Source organism: Vombatus ursinus, unplaced genomic scaffold (genome assembly GCF_900497805.2).
Source record: "Vombatus ursinus unplaced genomic scaffold, bare-nosed wombat genome assembly UNPS02009132.1, whole genome shotgun sequence".
Lineage (NCBI taxonomy): Eukaryota > Metazoa > Chordata > Mammalia > Diprotodontia > Vombatidae > Vombatus > Vombatus ursinus.
This window is the reverse complement of record NW_020948910.1, coordinates 5,251,355-5,273,700: the sequence shown is the minus strand read 5'-3', so window position 1 is coordinate 5,273,700 and position 22,346 is coordinate 5,251,355. Positions and strand designations below refer to the sequence as shown.

The 22,346-nt window shown below is 36.8% G+C and overlaps 1 protein-coding gene across 4 annotated transcripts in view; it reads right to left on the bottom strand.

Moving 5' to 3' along the window:
• The window catches only part of HIVEP2 (human immunodeficiency virus type I enhancer binding protein 2), a 286,897-nt gene that overhangs the window by 211,330 nt on the left and 53,221 nt on the right, over positions 1-22,346 (bottom strand). Inside the window, exon 3 of one of the 4 annotated variants that reach the window (XM_027850628.1) lies at positions 3,231-3,324. The exons of the other annotated variants lie outside the window; for them this stretch is intronic. The gene's annotated coding sequence lies outside the window, so the exon portion shown is untranslated. The remainder of the gene's footprint in view (positions 1-3,230; positions 3,325-22,346) is intronic. 4 annotated transcript variants of the gene reach the window in all.

Below are 22,346 nucleotides of genomic sequence, written 5' to 3'. Positions count from 1 at the left end.
GGAAGGTCAAAGGGGGCTCCCAGAGCCTACACTAACAATGTAGGGGTACAGAGGGTTCTGAAGATACAAATTTATCTCACTAATAAAATCAGCCACGTAGAGCTGGAAGGTGTCATAGCGTCATGGATTTAGAGCTGGAAGGGACATTTGAGATCATTAAATCTAACCCCCAAATTTTACAAATGAGGCACCGAGACTTGCAAAAGTTGTGGCTTCCGCACAATCACACAGGCACCAAATAGCAGAACCTATACTTAAATTGAGGTCCTTTGACTTCAAATCCAATGCTTTTTTTTTTCCCCTTCACTAATCCACAAAGTCCCTACCTCAAGGATGCATTAGTTTACTTTGAGTACATTCCTATCACTAACAACTTTCACCACTTAGTAGACTCTCTTCATGAGTTGCTGTAGCTAAACACATGTTATCGCTTCCTGGCCAACCTTCTAGCTATGAATCTCTCCGATCTTAGCCCGATGCTTATATGACAGACATAGTCTGTTGCCAGCTCCATACTCATAGTCTTTCCACAAAGCATGGGGAGCCTATGGAATGGTCAAGTCCAGTCAGAAAAAAATATGAATAATGGATAAAATCATAGCAACAGTGGGGTCGATGCTAGACAAGATAGGAAGGAGAAAAGCAGAACAGTAATCTTACCCTTGCTATCTCTTCTACCTTGCATATTATTCGCCATCTAGAGATTCCAGCCCAAGTCCACCACATACCCCCCACCTGTACACCTCATGATTGCTACTACCTTGAATTGAATTTAGATAGCACTTTAAGGTTTGCAAAATGTTTTACCTAGATTATTGCATTTGATCCTCATAACAAGCTAATCCGTTAAGTGCTATTATCAACGTCCCCATTTTTCATATGGGAAAACTGAAGCTTAGAAAAGTCAAATAACTTACCCAGGATCACACAGTCAGTAAGCATCTAAGACAAGTTTCTAACTTGTCTTCCGACTCCAAGGACGACATTCTATGCAGTGAGCCATCTGAGCTGCCTTATTGCCTTTTTGAATGAAGCAGTATTGTACATGGACAAAATCCTATTACAAGAAGTATAAACCATATTTCAGAGTCTTCAAACACCTATTCATACACAGGATAGTGACTTCAGTTTCTGTTTTGTCAGACTTAGATACCAGATGGATGAACAACCTCATTAGAGTAAAGGAGTAAAAGAAAAGGGGGAAGGAAAGGCCTGTGCAAACTGTGAAGATAAATCTGGCTTTGGGGAGAATGGGAGGAAGAGAGAAACAAATGGCAAAGCTGGAAAAGACTCAGGGACAGTTGTCCAAGGGCCAAGGGGAGAAGATGGCCTAAGAATTATTACTGCTGCCCAGTGCTTCAGGCCAGCCCAACCTAGCCAGCCCTCCATGATTCCTGAGTTAATGCTAAGAGACAACCGATAATAAACAGAAAGTACATCTTTCCGTCAGCACGGGAGTAGGCTGCAGTTCTCCTAGTTTAGCTCTAAAGCAGACTTCACTAAAATAATCTGTGGAACAAGCAGCCTGATGGCCCCATAAACCCCAGTGGTGCTGTTATTTTTTGTGGGGGTTGCTTTTTCCCCCTTTGGTAACAAACTGTTTGACATTAAAAAAGAAAAGAAAAGAAGCATTTTTCATCCCAGTAACATTTTATAATTGCAGATTTTCGCTTCATATCTGGAAAGGGGAGGGGAGGTGGGCGGTGAAAGCTAGATCATTTAAAGAGGAGAGAGAAGAGTACATGCACTTAAATTCTGGTCTCCCCACACAAAGGCCTTATTATATATACACACATAAATGCGTGGGCAAGATTTAGAGGGTTGTTTTTTTCCAAGTCACTTCCAACCCTGAGCTCTGAATGCATTAGTATATACACACCTCCAACAGAACTAGGCCCTTTATGTTGCTATGGAAGTAAAATCTTTGTAGATTTAGATGGAGACAGATTCCAGGGAGCATCTTATTCTCACACTTCCTATCACAGGGAGAAAAAACCACTGCATGATAAATGCTCCACAAGTATTTCAGATCCCTAGCATCTTAATCTGCCTATTCCATGCCTGTTCTGTTTTCTTACATGGAAAAATATTATGTGTTTGGAAAACCTTATTAATTATTGTTTGAGTCAAGCTTTATGTAACTAGACATTGTTTAAACCCAGAATGTTATGCTGACCTCAGTGACCCTCCAGGGAAGGGAGATGTCTGCAAGGAGTGTTTTGGTTCCACCCAGGTCTTGAATCTACCCAAAATATTTGTGTTTTAGACCTTCTCACCTAGATCTTATTTTGGCTCCATCCAAAGTCTGTGTTTTGGGTTCCCCAATAGCTTGTGTTTTGGCTTCACTCAGATTTTATTGAATATTTATACTTACCTGTTGATATTCATCTCAAGCAACCTTACCTGGGAAATGCTCTTTTTTTGAAAACTCACTACCTAGTGAGTGCTGGTCAACCAGCTGTCCTAGTTCAAACTCTAAAACTGTAATGTAAACCTCACAGAGACTTGAGAGGGAAGCCACACCTATTTTTTTTTTTTGGCTCTCCTTTTCTCTGCCAAATGACTTAATAAAATTCTTTCTAAAACTTTTTCAGCCATTACTTATTTTAGTTTTCATAAATCTCACCCCATGTGGGAACATTGTGGTGAAGCTACTGGCAGAGTGATTTTTGCTCTGGTAAATTTAGTAAATTTAGTTACAAACTCAGCCCCTTTCCAAGGGTTTGATATTTGTGGACTTTCCCTTCCCTTTTGTGTCAGAATTAGTTTGTAATCTTGGGATATTCTAGAAGCATTTAAGAGAGACAAAATATAATTCAGGTTTAGCAAACATGCCACCAATTACATACAATATCCTGTAGTTAGAAGCTGTTTTCTAACAGTTCCTTTCTGAAATGACAATTCCATTCTGAGTAACATCTTATTCTCTGATATGCTATTTTTCCAGCAGATGGTCTTCAACAACCAAAATCATATCTTTTAGAGGTTTGATTTTTAAAACTGCAGACCCACTTTGTGAATTCATTTCAAAACTCAGTAAAACTTCCTGCTTTTTTTTTAAGCTATTAGCCTATGTCAACTGGAAACAAATCTAGGAATCTAAAGAAGCAATATGAATGTTATATACTCAGAGGATTTTTGCATTGCCTATTAAAAGTGAATGATGATCTGACTTTTTTGCAAAAATAAATATAGTGAAATAATTAAAGATAAAGATTTTGCGTTCCTACCTGGAGATCTGTTTTCTGCAGGTGGCAGCCTCCTAACCAGTCACAAATTCTCCCCATCCTTCATTCTGGTTATTCAGGCAGAATCTCTGACCTGCTGACAAGGATTTCTGCATCATGATTTCCCCTCCCACGATGGTTCCATTAAAAAAAAAAAACTGACTCTGAAAATGAACTTAAGTGTTAACCAAAACAGCAAAACCGAATCTATTGGTTTGAAGGATGACAGCATGAACATGTGGAGAAGGAAGCAGTAAAGGTGGGTGATGCATTTTACACAGGCCCAAAGTATTAAAGCAAAAAACCAGCTAGATAAACTTGGGAAGGTTCAAAACTGTAACTGAAGAAAAATGGGTGCATCCTGATGAGTTACATATTTCTCTCTTTAGATAAAGTGAATGTACATATGGTTTCATGGTAGCATAAATTATGTTTATTTGTTATGGAGCACTCTAAAACTCATAGTTCACTGGGTGGATACCTTTTAAAATTATAATTGTCTATATACTATATAATATAATTATTGCTTATATTCTTGCATAATTTATTTTGTGTTGCAAAAGAGCAGTAGAACAATTCTCTTTGAGGCTTTTTTTTAATTTGTTTAAATTTTGGACTTGAGACTATATGTCCAAAGTGTTAAAGTATCTGGATGCAGATAGATCCCAATTAGTGCAAATAATTCCCTGTGTGATTGCACATATTCAAAGATACACTATTTGAAGTTATAAATAAATAAAATAGGGTGATTGGTTCCAGCCCTGTGGAAATATATAAATTTGAGTATAAATTTGAATAATTTGACCAATTCAGGGAATTCTATGCACACTAATCAAAACCTAGCTGTATTTTCAATACTTTTCATTTAAAAGGAGACATTTTCATGAAGATATGCTCTTTATCATACAAATAGGTTACTTGTATTGGTTACTGTACAAACTTATATAGGCTATCATACAAATAAGTTACTTATAGACTACCTATAGTAGTCTATCTATAATCCCACAGTATCTATAATCCTACATGCTCGCCAAAGCATGTGTGCAAAAAGACAATAACCGAAGAACACTAACTGCACCATTTGTCACTGCATCCTAAAGAACATGAGGCCTTTCCATCTGACTTATAGTTAAAAGTTTTTATCTGTGTCATCTCCCCCATTAGAATGTGAGCTTCTAAAGAACAAGGACTACCTTGGTTTCCTTTTTGTACCCCCAGCCCTTAGCACCATGTTTTGTACATAGATTTCTAAACTGATTTTAAAGTATCCAGGTCTTTTTGCTTAATAACTTTTTCTTCTATGCTGTTTTCTTCTTATTCTAAGTATAGTGTTTCTAAAATGCAATAGGATCACAATTCTGGGCAATAATGCCTTTAATTTTTCTAAAGAGGAGGAGATTCATTTTCCCTCTGCCTACTCGGAACACCTATCACAGAAGGTCTGGTGACTACTTTACTATCTTTGAGATAACAAGAACTTTAATAAAAGAATATTGTCAAATTGAATTCAACACATGTTTATAAATTCCTACTAGGTACAAAGCAGTGGGCTAAGTTCTGAGGATACAAAGACTTTTTTAAAACAGTCTGTCTTCAAAGAGTTTACACTCTGGTAGGGAAATTATGGAATGTACACAAAAAGGGTACAAGATGAGGCTGCATATGACATAGGAACAAAAGAGAGTCAGACAAAATGCTCCGTGAGAATTTAAGGAATGAGAGAACACTATCAGGTGGGGATCAGTGAATGCTTTATGAGTCGGGTTGTGCAGGAAAAGAAAGATTTCAGCCCCAAAAAGATTTGGGGCAAAAGGACTGCTTGAGGTAGGGGACAGGAGAGCACAAGGTGAGGACAGGGTCAGCTAGTATTCCAGTTTAGCTAGAATAGAGTGCATGAAAGGGAATAACATGTACAAGGCTGGAAAAAAGAAAAAAAAGCAGGCTGGAGTCATACTGGAAAAAGCCTTTAATGCCAAACCAAGGGATTGGTATTTGATCTTAGGGACAATAGAGAAGTTTTTGAACAGGGGTATGACATGGTAGAATAATACATTAATATTATTTTGACAACTATATGAAAGACAGACTAGAGAAGGAAGAACCTAGAAAGAGAAAGCCAAGTTAACATGCTAACACAATAGTCCATTTGAGAGGTGATGAAGATCCTACTGGGGTGGGAGTCGGGGTAGGGGATGGGGGAAGAGGGGAGCAGCACAGAGGCAACATGGCCAAGTAAAGGCAGGGACTCACTTGAGCTCTCCCAAATTCCCCTATAAAAATTTTAAAATAATACCTCAAAACAAATTCTGGAGCGGTAAAATCAACAAAAGGATGTAGTGAAACATTTTTCCAGACCAAGACAACTTAGCAAGTTGGCAAGAAAGTTCCGTCTCCCTGGGTCAAGAGTGGAATGCTCCAGCACAAGCTGTGCCCCAGCAAGCCAGTGGTAGGCCATGGGGCAACTAGATTAGCAGCTGCAGGTTCCAGAGCTCTTAATCCTTAGATAGTAAGGGGATCAGAAGGAGATTATAGGAGACCCTTTGCTGGCCCTGGGCTCAGGACTCTGTTGCATTGCCCATACATGTTTCCGAGTCACAGTCCCAGGACAAGGAAGAGCACAAGCAGGAGTGGGGACACTGGTCATAGTTCCAGAATGGATTGGGGTCCCTCACAGACCAGATCATAGGCCAGGAGAGCAATGACCACACCTCTCCTTAGATCATACTATCTTGATAGAATGGAAAACTTACAGACTCTTAGAACTTGCTCTGAAAACAGCAACATAAAAACCTGAAGGTTGGACAGTGCCTCCTTCACCCTGGGAGCAGAGCCCAACTGTAGTCAAAATAGAATGGAAAAATAAAAAATAAAGACAAAGAACCTGACCATAGAAAGTTACTATGGTGACAGGGAATATCAAAACACAAACTCAGAGAAAGGCAACAAAATCAAAACAGTTCTATCCAAAGCCTCAAAGAAAATTGTGAATTGGTCTCAGGTCCAAAAAAGAATTCCTAGAAGAGCTCAAAAAATGATTTTTTTTAAATCAAATAAGAAAGGTAGAGGAAAAATTGAGAAAAGAAATGATAATGATGTGAGAAAATGATGAAAAAAGAGTCAACAGCTTGGTAAAGGATGCACACAAAAAAATACTGAAGAAAATAACACCCTAAAAAACAGAAGGAGTCAAATGATAAAAGAGGCACAAAAATCCATGTAAGAAAAGAACTCCTTAAAAAAAAAGAATTGGTCAAATGGAAAATGGTGTACAAAAATTCACTGAAGAGAATAAGTTCTTAAGAAGGAGAATTGGCCAAATGGAAAAGGAGGTACAAAATCTCATTGAAGAAAATGATGCATTAAAAATTAGAATCGAGCAAGTGAAAGCTAATGACTCCAGGAGAAATCAAGAAACAAAAAAAAAAATCAAAAGAATGAAAAAAATAGAAGAAAACATGAGATATATCATTGTAAAAACAACTGACCTGGAAAATAGATTGAGGAAATAATTTAAGAATTATTTGACTATCTGAAAGCCATGATTTAAAAAAAGAGTCTAGACATCACATTTCAAGAAATTATCAAGGAAAAATGCCCTGATATCCTAGAACCAAAGGATAAAATAAAAATTGAAAGAATCCACCAATCATCTTCTGAAAGAGATCCCAAAATGAAAACTCCCAGGAATATTATAGCCAAACTCCAAAGCTCCCAGGACAAGGGGAAAATATTGCAAACAGCCAGAAGGAAACAATTCAAATATTGTGGAGCCACCATTAGAATAATTCAAGATTTAACAGCTTCTACATTAAAGGATTGGAGGGTTTGGAATATGATATTCCAGGGGTCAAAGGAGCTAGGATAGGATTGCAATCAAAAATCATTTACTCAGCAAAACTCAGTATAATCCTCCAGGGGGAAAATGGATATTTAATTGAAAAAGAGGACTTTCAAGAATTCCTGATTAAAGATCAGAGCTGAATAGAAAATTTTACTTTCAAATACAAGATTCAAGAGAAGCTTAAAAAAGTAAACAAAAAAGAGAAATCATAAGGAATTCATTACATGGAAAGATGATATTTGTAACTCCTAAGAACTTTATCACTAGGGCAATTAGAAGGAGTATACAGAGACGGAGGGCATAGGCATGAGTTGACTATGATAGAATGATATCTAAAAAATAATAATAAAATTAAGGGGTGAAAAAAGAGGGATCCACTGGGAGAAGGGAGAAGGAAGATGTAGAATAAAGTATAAAAAAGATATGAAAGAGCTTTCATAGTGGAAGGGAAGAGGGGAGTGTGGTGGACAATGCTTGAACTTTACTCTCATCAGAAATGCCTCAAAAAGGGAATAACATACACACTCAGTCAGGAATAGAAAGCTATCTTACCCCACAGGGAAGTAAGAAAGGAAAAGCATAAGAGAAGGGGGGTGCTGATAAAAAAGGAGGGTGAATTTGGGGAGGCAATGGTCAGAAGCAAAACACTTTTGAAGACGTACAGGATTAAGGGAAAGAGAGAGAAAGAAGGATAAATAGGGGGAAAACAGGATGGATGGGAAATACAGAGTAATCCTAACTGTGAAAAACTTTTTACAGCAAGTTTCTCTGACAAAGGCTTCATTTCTCAAATTAATAAAGAACTGAGTCAAATTGATAAGAATACAAGTCGTTCTCTGATTGATAAATGATCAAAGGACAAGACCAGGCACTTTTCAGATGAAATCAAAGCTGTCTATAGTCATATGAAAAAATGTTCTAAATCACTATTGATTACAGAAATGCACATTAAAACAATCCTAAAATCACACCTATCAGATTGGCTAATATGACAGAAAAAGGAAATGACAAATACTGGAGGGTATGTGAAGAAATTGAACCACTAAAGCATTGTTGATAGAGTTGTGAAATGATGCAACCATTCTGGAAAGTGATTTGTAACTGTGACAAAGGACTATAAAACTGTGCATAACCTTTCACTACTACTAGGTCTGTATCCCAAAGGAATAAAAAAAAAGAAAAGGACATATACATACAAAAATATTTATAGTGGCTCTTTTTGTGGTGGCAAGGAATAGGAAATTGAGGGGATGTCTATCAATTGGGGAATGGCTGAAAAAGTTGTGGCATATGATTATAGTGGAATACTATTGTACTATAAGAAATGATGAGCAGGATGCTTTCAGAAAAACCTAGAAAGACATATGAACTGATGCAAAGTAAAATGAGCAGATCCAGGATAACAGTGTACGCAGCAACAGCAATATTGTATGATGATCAACTGCAAATGACTTAGGCATTCTCAGTAATACAATGATCTAAGACAATTCTAAAGGACCTATGATGAAAAATGCTATCTTCCTCCAGAGAAAGCACCAATGGAGTCTGAATGCAGATAAAATCATACTTTTTTAAATTTTATTTTTCTTGTGTTTTTGTCTGTATTTTCTTTCACAATATGACTAATATGGAAATATGTTTTACATAGCTACACATGTATAACCTATATCAAATTGCTTACCTTCTTAATGATGGAGGAAGGGAGGGTGAGAATTTGGAACTCAATTTTTTTTAAAATGAGTATTAAAAATTGTTTTTACATGCAATTGAGAAAAAAATATTCTTAGAAAAATATTTTTAATAAAGATCCTACTATGTGGCAGGCACTAAACTTAGTACTTTATAAATAACATCTCATTTGATTTGATGAGGACCTAAAAGATAAGGATGGCAATGGAATGAAAAAGAAGGGGATGGATTACAAGGCTATTCAGGGGCCAAATCAACAAGACTTGGCAACTTATTGAATGAGGGTGGTGAAGGAGGGGGAAGTTTAAAGAATAATTTCAAGGTTTCAGGCCTACATAATGGAGATAATGATAGTGCTGTCATCAGAGAAGGGCGTAGGGAGGTGGGGGGAGGCAGGGAGATGATGAGCTCAGTTTCAGGGAAGTTACATTTGAGACACTAGTGGAGATGTCCAGCTGAGTTAGAGATGATGGACTGAAGCTCAGAGGAAAGATTAGAGCTAGATATGTATTCTGGGAGTCTTTTGGTAATAAGTGAGCCCATGTGAGAAAATCAAGTCACCAAAAGAGTGTGGAAAGAGAAGAGAGGGATGGAAGACAAAGTTTTGAAGACTCTAATGTCATTCAATTCCATGGGCCCCTCACTGCCCCAGTCAGATGTTGCATACTGCAGAGAGGCATTCCCTAGCTCTCCTGGATAAATGACAGTAACCACAACAGCCCGCAAGGTGGGTGGAGAACTGGTGAATAAAACAATAAATATTTGTGATGAAACAGGATGTGGGAGAATATCTCTCGACTATTGAAACTACATTCAAGCTATAACAGTGTCCTGTTGTTATAATGTCTGGGACCAGTAAGCATACAGAAGACTTTATTCTTCAGTGCTTTCCTCTTTTCGGTAAATAATTTACAGAATTACTACTATGTAACCAGGCACAACAGGATGACAACATTATCCATTCATTCTCAAACCACCCATTCCTAAGTAATTGGGCCATTAGCACTGTACCCTTACAAATGCTATGAAGACCAGTTTAAGGTATTTCAGCCAAAGATGCCCAAAGATTGCTCTAAAATTATTAAATTAACAATAATCACAAACAAGTGTACAACACACAAAACATGACAGAATGAATAGAGCACTGGACTTGAAGTGAAATCCTGACTCAGATTAATAGCTGTGTGATCTTGGGGAAATTGTGGTGAGGATCAAAAGATAACAAATATGAAGTGCTTTGCAAACCTTAAGCATTATATAAATGTGAGCGATAATTATTATTAAGTACACATAACAGAGTCTTTCTGATAATTTTTATTTATACCACCTAGCACCTACTTGTCCTAGTTCAATTCATTTTAAACCATTAAGTATTTATTAAGTGCCTACTATTTGTAAGGCACTATGTTAGGCCAGAACACAAAGATAAAAATGAAAGCTCCTGACCTCAAAGTGCTTACATTCTATTGGAGCAGATACAACATATAATCATAGAAGTAAACTATTCATCATACCTTGACTGTCCTCCCTCTTCTAAGTATAAACTCCAAACTAGAATTTGTATCAAATTAAGGAGTATTAGGGAGGAAAAGAATTGGTTCAGTCTCAAGAAATCTTAATAGTCAAATGTTCTTTCTGTTTGCTAGGTCCCTTTTCTTTCTATAATAAAAAAAAATTCCATTCAAACCACTACTATATTTTTACACATATATTGAGGGGGTATTATTGCCAAACAGACTTCAAGCCAAAGATCTTTTTAAAAGACTGTCAATATCCACAGGTTGATTAGGTATCAAAACTAGCTGTTTTTTTTTAAATTCTTTTATTACTGTGACAGACATCATGCCTTCATCATTTAAAAACAAAATTCTGTCATTAATTATATCTTCTCCCATTTTAAAATTATTTACAACTACTACTACTACTAATACTAATAATAACTCAGGCCACATTTCTATAGCAGTGTTCTGTTCATATAGTTCTTTTCTCACACTAGCCTTCTTTCTTGCCCCTTCTTCCCACGAAAATAGATAGTATCATTTAATTATTTTTTTCTTTACTGTTCTACTCTATTCATCTCATCAAAAGCTAAACAAAAATTAATGTTAGTAGGAAATATGTAGGGAAAACAAGAGATGAGCAACAAAGGTTAGGTTGTTATTTATGGAAGAGTTATTTCTAAATTCATATAAAGTAGTAGATTGTTATTTTGCTGTGTGTTTTTAGTTTTGGCAATTATCTAATGATGGCTGCAATACAGCAGTTGTTTTCATGGTCATTAGCCTACTGGACTTCTATATTTGTATGTCCTACTGACATTTCTTCATTACATCCCCTCCAAAATCTCCCTTTCCTCTTAAATTTCCATTTCTGTTTACCACCAATGTCTCGGTCACCCACACTTAGAATATGGGGGCTATTCTTGACTCTTTCATTTCCCACACTACCTATATTCAATAAGTTGGTAAGTCTATTAATTCTACCTCTGAAAGAAGTCCTGCACCCATCCTTTCCTCTCAGTTTCCCTGGCTCCCACCATATTAGAGGCCTTCATCACTTCTTACCCAGCCTTCTAACTAGTCTCCCTGCCTCTTGACTCTCGTCTCTCTAATATATCCTTCACACTGATGACAAATAACCTTCCTCATATGCAGGTCTGATCACATCACTCCACTAATTAAAGACCTTCAGTGGTTCTCCATTGCCTATTGAATTAAAAACAAAACAAAAAAAAAAGCAAAAACTACTTAGCCCATCATGTAAGACCCTCCACAATCAGGCTTCTACTTACTTGCCTAGCTTTAGATTCTGAACTAGAAGAATTCTGGACCACTTCCTATTCTTTGTTCTCATTCCACCCTCTACTGCTTAGATGTCTTTGTATCATACATTACTGGAATGGATTTCCCCTACATCTCTTCATCCATCACCTCCTTGAAAGTCCAGCTCAGATGCCACTTCCTCCTTGAAACCTTCTCAGTCTCCCAGTTAAAAACAACTTCTCTTTCAAGCCACCTTTTTAATCCCTCCTATGCTTAGGAATTTCTAACTTAAGTCACAGGTTGTAGATTGCCCCATCCTTTTACAAGATTGTAAGCTCCTTGAGGTCAAGGACTATGTGGTTTATTATCTTTATATCCCCAGTATCTAGAACAGTATCTAACATGTACATAATAGGCACTCAACAAATCAATGTTGAAGTAAATTGAAAAAGTAAAAATTATATTTTTATAAGAGAATTCTAGGATAAGTATTAAAAGGCATATAAGTACCTTTTGTACATATCAGATGTTCAATAATATTTCATGTCTCATGAAGAATGATGGGATCAATAATTGAAGATGAATAAAATTGTACGCTTTTCCTTAATGAACATATTCAAGTTTTTCATTGGTTCCATATTTCAACCAAGCAATTATTGCCTACCATGTACAAAACACTGGTCTAGGGAAAACACAAAGACTAGAAAAGACAGAATCCCCTGCTCTTATGGTGTTTACAGTCTAACAGAGGAATAAGAGACATATATGTACAACAATAATTCAGAATAATACATGATAAGTGCATAACAGTGTTATTATCGAAGTGTTACATGAGATCTAAAAGAGGAAATATCATTACTGATTGAGAAGGATCAGGGAATACTTAATGTATGAGGGGGCATTTGAACTAAGATTTAAAGAACAAATAGCATTTCAACAGGCAAATGAAGAAGGAGGACATTACAGACACAGGGAATAGCACAAGAAAAAGTATATCAGCAGCAAAGCCTGAGTCATATATGGGGGACAGTGAGTAGTCCAGTTTGCCTGAAGCATTATATGAGATAGAGCTGGAAAGGTGGGTGATGTCAGGTTGTGGTATGCTTTGAAACAGACCAATGACTGAACTTTATTCAGAAGAGAAATAGATTTTGAGAAACCAAATCTGGTCACAGTAAAATGAATGTATTGGAGAGGGGCAGTGTGGTATGGGGCTGGAAAATAACAATAACTTCAGCAACAGCAACCATAATGACTGACATGTGTCCAGTACTTTAAACTCTCAAAGGACTTCATATACATTATTTAATCTGTTTGGAGTATAATCGAGTCATAGTGAAGATATGAACCAGGATGGTAAAAGCGGGGAATATTGAGAGGAAAACATGTGGGAAGTGGATAGAGTGCAGGGCCTAGAGTCAGGAAGACCTGAGTTCAAATGTGTTCTTAGATATTTAGTAGGTGTGCGACCCTGGGCAAATCACTTAACCTGTTTGCTTCAATTTCCTCATCTGTAAAACAGAGATGATAATAGCACCTATCTCCCAGGACTGTTGGGAGGATCAAAGGAAATAAAATAGATAAAGTACTTAGTACAATGCTTGGCACATAGTAGGTGCTATATAAATGGTAGGTATTATTATTAAGTAAGAGATATTGTGGAGGTAGAATCAAATTTAGAAAATTAAAAATCTTTAAAAAGAATAACTAGCCAGAAGTTCTTAGAGTAGTAGAAGAGACTGAGTTAAGTGCATAAATTACCAGTCATAAGCCTTAAAACACAAGTATTTCTTATCAGCTCTAGTCACCAATCTGTAATTCAATCTGGAGTTTAGACAATACCTCCTTTTCTTGAATTACCTCAATCAACCTTACATATTCTATTGTGCAAATTCAATTGCACTTAATGCTCAGAAAGTAAAGTCTTAGCAGACCCTAGTCCAAATATAGGCCACACCACAAATCTAATTTATACAAATTTTCAGTGCAGCCTATAATTGTGGGATTAGTACCATAAACCAGCTTCTCTATCAGTAGCAAAAAAAAAAAAGTAGCAACAGCTTCCCCACGAGACCCAACACCGCTAGAATTGCCTGGGTCTGTGCCAAATCCCCTGCTACTGATGCAGCCAGGTAAGAGAGGCAGATTCCACAGGCTTTCACACTGGGGGGGGGGGGGCTGCCTGGATCCTTGTTGTCATCATTTTGAAACCAGTCTCTCGCTTCAAAGACTTCCACTCGTGTCCCCCAAACAGTATATATGAGTTGAATTCCCTTGACAAGCATTCTTGCACCTCTACCAAACCCCAAGCTCTAGGTGCTGCAAGAGGCATAAAGATGAGCCCTATTAATAACTGATATTTATATGTTGTTTTAAAGTTTAAAAAGTGCTTTACATATGTTATCTAAATTGCTCATCACACAAACAAAACCTGTGACCACAAATACTATTATTCCCATTTCACAGATCAGGAAACTGAAGCTCAATAAAAAAAGTGACTTTTCATGGCCAACAGCTGGTAAGTTTCTGAGTCAGGATTAGAACCCAGCTCTCACTTGACCCCAGGTCCAGGGTTCTTTACATTATATCATGTTGCTTCTCCATATAATCGTATGTGCCGATTATGTGTAGATCTTACATGGAGTTCCAAGCACTATCTTGGAACCTACTCTAAATGGGAAAAGGAATGAAACATATGTAAAGATAACGTCATAGAATATTCAAGCTGGAACTGACTTAGGAATCAAATCAAGTTAATAGCCCTTTTTTTTTAAAGTACCTACTATGTGCCAGGCACTTACTAAGTGCTTTACAATTATTATCTCATTTGATCCTCACAACAATTCCGAAAGGTAGATGCTAGTATTATCTCCATTTTACAGATAGGGAAACCAGGGCAAACAGAGGTTAAGTGATTTGCCCAAGGTTACACAGCTAGATAAGTATCTGAGACCAAATTTGACTTCTTCCTGACTCCAGGCCAAGCACTCTATCCACTGTGCCACCTAATGCCCCCCATGTGGTACGGCACAAATATAAACAAGGTCATGGACCACTACCAGTCAAAGTCTCATTTTACAGATGAGAAAACTGAAGTTTAGAGAGGGGAAGTGACTCTCTAAAAACCACATTTGGAATTCCTTAGACCAACGAAACCACAGACCCAATCAAAAAAAGGAGGGGGAGGGGAGCAGGAGAGACATTAGAAGAGAATCTTTAAGCTCTGCTAAATCAAATGTTTATTTTATCCTCAAGAAACAAGCAAAGTGGGATCTTATATTCTCTGTCTTTTAGTCAGTTGCATAATTATGAAGATGTGGTCTGCTTGTTCCTTTCTCATGCCTTCATCAAGGATGCCTTCAATATGTATGTGCCTGTGCCTTATTCTCAGACAAATTTTGTAGGAATGATAAAGGAGACGTATGAGTCAGCAGTTATTGGCATTCTTTCAGTAGCCTCTTCCAAGTAATAGTAACATCTGAAGGTTTTTTCCTCCATATCTTTGGTATCTTCTCCTCTCTCACTTACCAGATGATCAGGGATCATAGTTTTGGAGCTGCAAGGGACATCAGAAGTCATCTAGCTCAACCTCTTCATCATAAACTGAGGAAACTGAGGCCCGGAGAAGCTCAATGATTTGCCCGAGGTCATACAAGTAGTGAGTGGTATTTGAACTCAAGCCTTCTGATTCCAGAGTGTACTTTCCACTGCATCATGCTACCTTAAGAAATGATCCTTCAACAGCTTCAAAATCATCTTTTGCCTCCAGCAAAGATCTCTCTCCATTCTTGGTTTAGTTCAGTTGCTCTCCCCATTTTTGTTTTCTTCAGTACCATTTGCACTTCCTTCTACACCTTACCCAGGACTTTAATGTTAAGAGTACAAATATGGTGACTCCATTGAAGTGGCAGAGAAACTATTTTGTTAAAGAAATATTAACAGATTTTTTTCCATTTTTTTTTGGTTTGTTTTTATCCTTCTTCTAGTTTCATTCTTAAATGTCCTTGCAATGGCTTTGTTTAGTTGGGTGTTTCACCAGGCTATCTTTAAACTTGTTTTTTCCCTACTGATTCTTATTGTTTTACTGATCTATTGATTAATAGATTGCTTGTTAATGATAAGCAATTAAGACTGCTTATAATCTTCTAAAAAGATTTTATAAGCAAATTGCTATTCTAAACTCAGGTTGCTCTTAGCTGCCCTATCTCTGCTAAGCAAATAGTTTGCTGGCTGAAGTGTTCTTTAGTGTCTTTTGGTCTCTTCCTTTTAGGAACTGATCTAAGTTGGTTATACTTCTTTAAGAAACGGTTATGATCTGTGTTAACGTCCTTTCCTCCAACCATTCCCCATTCTTTGGTTTCAACAAGTGGTTTAATTGCATTCTATATCTTTTTCTCATATTTGTTCTTTCTTCCTAACTATGTATGGCATTCTATGTATTTTTGTATTTCCTAAAAACATGAAGAAATTTAGAAGATTTTGAACTAAATGGGGTCTTAGAGGTGATCCAGTTCAACCCCTTACTTTATAGATGAGAAAACTGAAGCCTAGAGGTTAAATGATGTAGTATTAAAGAATCATAAATGCAGATCTAGAAAGGACCTCAGAGGTCTTCTAGCCCAAACCTTCCATTTTATAGTTGAGGAAACTTAGGCCAGGTTAAGTGATTTGTCATAAGTCACCGAAGCAGAAAGCAGCAGAATCAGAATTCAAACCCAAGTCATCTGACTCCAAATTCAACATTCCTTCCACTGTACCATGGCCTTGCCTGAGATCATCCAGGAAATAAATAGGAAGTTGGATTCAAACCTGGGTCACCTAATTATGTCTATTACTCTTTCTCATTAAACTATTCCGGTACATGTGAAAGTCTTTTATCACAATAGCCCTATTCTGATCTCTCAGTTTTGCATGGAGGCAACTGTGTTCTCAAAAATCAAAATATATCATCTTTGAAAGTTCCAATTTGGCTGGAAAGGCTTAGTGTATAAGCCAGGTGATAGACTGTAAGTCTGTAGCCCAAGGACCACAAGGATAAATTTAGAGAAAATTATCTATTAAGTTATAAATGGGTTGTGATCTGCTTTGGTGGAGAGAGTAACCACACCTACAAAATTGCAAATCACTGAAGTACATTGAGGTATAATAAGATGTGGGGGGCCCTTTCGTAAGGTGTCAACCTTGCTGGGAGCAGCTGCCAGCGTTGTTCCTTCATCCAATTGGGGTGGGAGGAATGACAAGAGTCAGAAAAGAGAATGGAAAGTATTATGAGGGTTGTTGTTGTTGGGTCATCCCCCCCCCTCCCCTCAGCTCCAAAAAAATTTAGTGGGAAGTGCTTACTGTGAAGAAGGAATTCTGTCTGGACCCAGAAGCAGGAAAGAGGTGAATAGAATTTGCTCTCCCTAACTTGATTAAGAGTAAATGGGCAAGTCCATTGGCTGTAGCAGGTAGAGAAAAATGCCTTTATTTATGCCTGCTGTGTACCTTTATCTATAGGATAGGGTCTGACTCAAGAAATTTTTTCTTATACCCCTATAGCAGGGGTTCTTAAGCTGGCATCCTTTTTCAGGCATTCCATAAACTTGAATGGGAAAAAATGTATCTTTATTTTCACTCATCTCTAACTAAAATTCAGTCTTTCCTTCAATTACTTAAAGACATTATCCTAAGAAGGGGGTCCATAGGTTTCACCAGACTAGCAAAGGAGTCCATGACATAACAAATGGTTAAATACTCCTGCTTTCTGAGTTCTGATATGAGTCCTTTCTGTAGTCTTTATTGTGTATAATAAGTATGTTCTATATTCCATGCCTCATTATCTTAGTGCTTGAAAGAGAACTGAAGATACCTAGATGAGAGCTAGAAATGAGGTAAATACAGGTGCTCCCAAGATTACTCTGGGAGAGAGTAAACAAGAGCCAAGAGATTATTTATTGACAAACCTCCCAGTTTGATCCATGTGAGCTCAGAGTTGTGAGCTCTGAGCCATGACTTATAAGTATTAAAGAAGTAATCATTGGATAAATTTGGGATTTTCCAAGAAATTAAAGACTCAAATAATGTAAATTGTATCTGTAAGCATGCTATGCTATCCTCTCCTCAATTTTCAATGACAGTCCCCAAAGCAATCCTATTAAGTGAAAAATAACTTCTTAATTTGAAGCCTGTTCCTTCCTTGATTTATTCAGATTTAATCTTTCTTTTATTAATTACCAAGCCATTTCAACAAGTCACAGAATTTTAAGAGTTGAAAACAAGTCAAATCAGCAAGAATTTAAGTGTTCTCCATGTGCCAGGTACTGTGCTAAGCTCTGGAGATAATAACAAAGAAAGGAAATATAAAATGAAAACCAAAATAACCAAACAAAACACTAGGTCCTGTTCTCCAAGAGAACCTGCCAGGGAATCTCTCTACAACAAACCCAACTGGTCTGTTTACAATCTTTAGGGTATGACAGTTGTCTTCCACCTGCCTTTTTCCTGGGGAGTTAAATTTTTTCACCCCTCCATAAAATCGGGGAAGTTTTTTATAGACTTTAAACCACACAGCAAATTGAGCTAATTAATTATTTATCTACAAAATGGCAGTAAATGGATTATTAGGTAATTTAACCCCACTTTAAATAATTTTAATGACTAAATTACTAAAGATAAATTCTGGTTCTTTATAAATTCAGAAGACATAACCATAAATAAGAAAGTAACCAAATTTGGTCAGAAAATAATAGAAAGGAAATCCACAAAGAGTAATTCAGACAATGAATAGATGCCGAAATTATTCTTGTAAACACCAGTGATTGCAATAGCATTAAGAAAAGGTTTTTAATTTTTAAAACCCAATAAAATCTTTCCCTTTTACTGAGCAGCACAGAGTCATAATGTTAAAAACCCATGAAATCTGAATAAAACATTGAAATAAAATACACTTAAATTTATAGGTCAGATTTGTATCGTCCAAAAGTTTTCAAATATCTTTTTTTATTCATTATCTCCATTTTTTTTTAACTATTAAGTTTTACTTGAAAAGGACACTTGAAATAACGGGAAGAGAGCTGGCTGTGGAGACAGGTTGAATTCGAGTCGTGACTCAAACCCATATAAACTACGGGATCTTGGGCACATGACTTCACAATCTCTCAGTGCTCCAGACAACTTAAAACTTCAAGTTACATAAGAATTGCTGATCTATCTGCATTGATGAAGGGAGTTTACATACTGGGAGTTCTCAATACCAATGTATAAGCACTAATATTTGCCTCTAGGAGAATTCAATTCACTTTCCTGGAGAACATCAACCAAACTTGAGAATTAAAATGACAAAGAATCTGACTCTTCTTGAAGTTTACCTTGTGGAGTATTTTTTGGGGGGGAAGGGTAGCAATTGGGGTTAAGTGATTTGCCCAGAGTCACACAGCTAGTGAGTGTTATCTGTCTGAGGCCATATTTGAACTCAGGTCCTCCTGATTCCAGGGCTGGGGCTCTATCCACTGCACCACCTAGCTGCCCCTTACCTTGTAGAATATTTTTAAACAGTTTAAAAGTATCATAACTGCCTGATCTGATCTATAAGGAAATTCCTCTCCAAATGCATAACAGCTCTGAAAGTAATAACAATATTAATAATAATTCCTATATTGAAAGCACTTGAAAGTTCACAAACAAAAGCTAAAAGTTATAAAGGATTTTAAGGCTTATAAAAACCCTTTCTTAAGAATTCTATGGACTAGGTAAGTACATATATTATAATCTCCATTTTATAGATGAGAAATGAGGCACAGACTTCCAAGAATAGGTCACATATTTGCTAAATGTCAGTCAGAATTTGAACTTGAACTCAGATCTTCTGAATCTTTCTACTATACCACTTTCTCAAGTGAGATCATATTTGGAAATTACTTAGTACCATTCATAGCAGGCACTATACAAATACTTATTTCCTTCCCCTTGTTCCTACCAGGTTGCTTCCCCACTAACGCAGAAGTGATAGGATCTTAAAATCATGCACAGTTAACTTGTTGACTTTTTTTTTCCTTTTTTCACCTCTTAACTATATTGTTTAAAGACGGGGTAAGAGTAGAGACAGTGAATGGCCCATAACATATAGAAACTATGGCATTCTAAACCATCAGACTTGGAAGAGCCTGTAGAGATCATCTAGCCCAGTAGCTCTCAAAATGTGGTCCTCAGATCCCAGGGTTCCCCGGGACCCTGGAGACCTCAAGGTCAAAACTATTTTCATAATGATACTGGGTTTTTTTTGCCTATTAAAATGCTCCTCCCTTTTCATTCATATTTTCTTCATCTACTTCAACCAAAACAACATATTATAACAAACTGAATGCAGAAACAAATATGAGAATCTAGTTCTCTTCTAGTAAGTCAGAGATTTGGAAAAAAAAAAGTAAAATAATGCCATACTTCTTAATTTTTTTATTTAGAAAAATATGGTTATTTTCATACAAAGTTATTTAGGTTAATATGTAATGTGTTTAGTATTATCATTTAAATGAATTAAATGAATGAATGAATGAATGATTATTTTGAAATTTTGACCATTTAAATTTCTAATGTGGTAAACCAATAATCCACATTCTCACTAATTTTTAAGAATGTAAAGGGATCCTGAAACCAAGAAAGTCTGAGAACCTCTGATCTAGTCTAACCACCTCATTTTGAAGGTGAAGAAACTGAAATTTAGGGAAGTGAGCCCAAAACAACTTCATGGCAGAGCCAGGACATTGAATTGGGATCCTCTTATAAGATATCCCATTTAAGGAAGGACACTGAAAAAGCTAGAACACATCCAGAGGATGACAGCAAGGATAGTAAAGAGACTCAAATTTACTTTATATGAGGATTAGTTGAAAGAATTGGCGATGTTTAGCTTTTATGAGAGCACATGGTTGGGGACAGACAGGGAGAAGGATGACAGAATCACTATACTCTGGTATTTGAAGGGCTATTAACTTGCAAGAGGCATTAGACTTAGTCCATTTGTCCCCAAAGGGCAGAAATAAGAGCAACAGATGAAAGTTGGATGAAGGAGATAAATTTAAGCTCTAGGTTAGAAGAAACTTCCTAACTATTAAAAGGATCCATGAGTGTAATGGGCAACAAGTTTCCTTTCACTGGAGGTCTGTAAATAAGGGTTCAATGACTCAAAGTCAGGCATACTTGCTTTTTTTGCAAACGTATATACAAGTCTGAATTTTATTTTCAATCCAGCATGCGACAAAAGAGATGGTCCTTTAATCCCGGTTTTGGTGCAGCATAGATCTTCTGCCTCAGAAGCTGAATTTCCACACCCAAGTATTGTTTTAATACGGCCAATACACAGGAGGAAATTTACAGCACATGCTATGAAGGCCACTCTGGGTGAAGAAAACACATAACTTACAAATCTTTTATACATACATTTAAATGGTGACCATGACCTTTGCTCCTCAACACCACCAAAACCCCTACTCTAACTTCCATAAAGGTTCAAAGAAAACCTTGAAGTTTTAGAGAACCTATGGATTTTGAAACGAGAGACAGACACAGAGACACAGAGAGACAGACGTGTGTGTGTGTGTGTGTGTGTGTGTGTGTGTATGTTTACGTGTGTGAAGTTTGAAAAGTAGAAAATGGGGAAGTTGATGCTCAAGGTCATTCACAAGCAAGTTGGGCCTATAGACAAGGTGACCCAGAAATAAATTTAGATAGCAATCCTACACATTGCCTGAAACATGTTACTTCATTTTGCATTTCCTGAAATTCTACCAATTAGAAATTCATTTGTGTTAACACTTTTTTAAAAATGCAGATATGTCAGGAAAGATTAAAGGATATCAATTCTCCAGATAGTAATGTAAATTAATTTGATTAGAATGCTTTCCTCCTAATATTTTGCAGCAACCTGTACTGAGAGAAGGGCAATTCTGATTAAGAGGAAGAAAGATAAGTAATTTTGGAGCACCTGGGTAAGGGTAGGTCATGCCTGAATGAGATGGGAATGGGGACCACAGAGAGATTATGGTTGCAATATGGCCTGACATGCTTAAAAGACTCTGAAGAAAAGGGCACCAGGAGGCCATAAATGGATGTAAAAGAAAAGAAGAAGAATGCCAAAAACATATTTTAACTTTCAGAATTTTGCCCACAGTTGACCTAGTATTCAGGAAGGGGTAAAGTAAATCTCTTTCTCCCTTTCTCTCTCTTCCTTGCTCTTCCTCCTCCAAACCCAGAACCTAAATTACTAGTACAACTACATTATAAGTTGAATAATTGATTGCAGGCTAATCTGGGAACTTAATTGTCATTTATAGCATTGTTTACATGGTAAAAATGTATCCTGAGTCCCAAGTGGCCAATTTACAAAATCAACTTTTGTAACATAAACTATTCATAAATTGTTGACCACTTATACTAAGTCAGATATCTAAGCTTTCCTTCCATTCTCTAAAAGACAACAGTCACTTCATTAACAAACAAGATAATATTCAAGGACAAGTTCCCAGGAGCACAAAACCCATATGCTTGGATCGTAAAAATACAATATCAACCAAACATTTTTAAAAGGTGCCTAAATATGGGTTTTCCTAATATATGGAGCCCCTCTGTCTATCCTAATATAATATTCATTTTCTAAATTGGTATGCCTGCCAAAATATCTATTTGGTTAATAGATTGGATCAGAGCTCCAGGAAAGCCATTATAGTCTATCAAAAGATGATTAAGCACATTAAAAATATGAATTCTACATTGGTTATTCTAAAAAAAGACTTCTCAGATGTGTGCATGTGTGTGTGTGTGTGTGTGTGTGTGTGTGTGTGTGTGTGTGTGTGT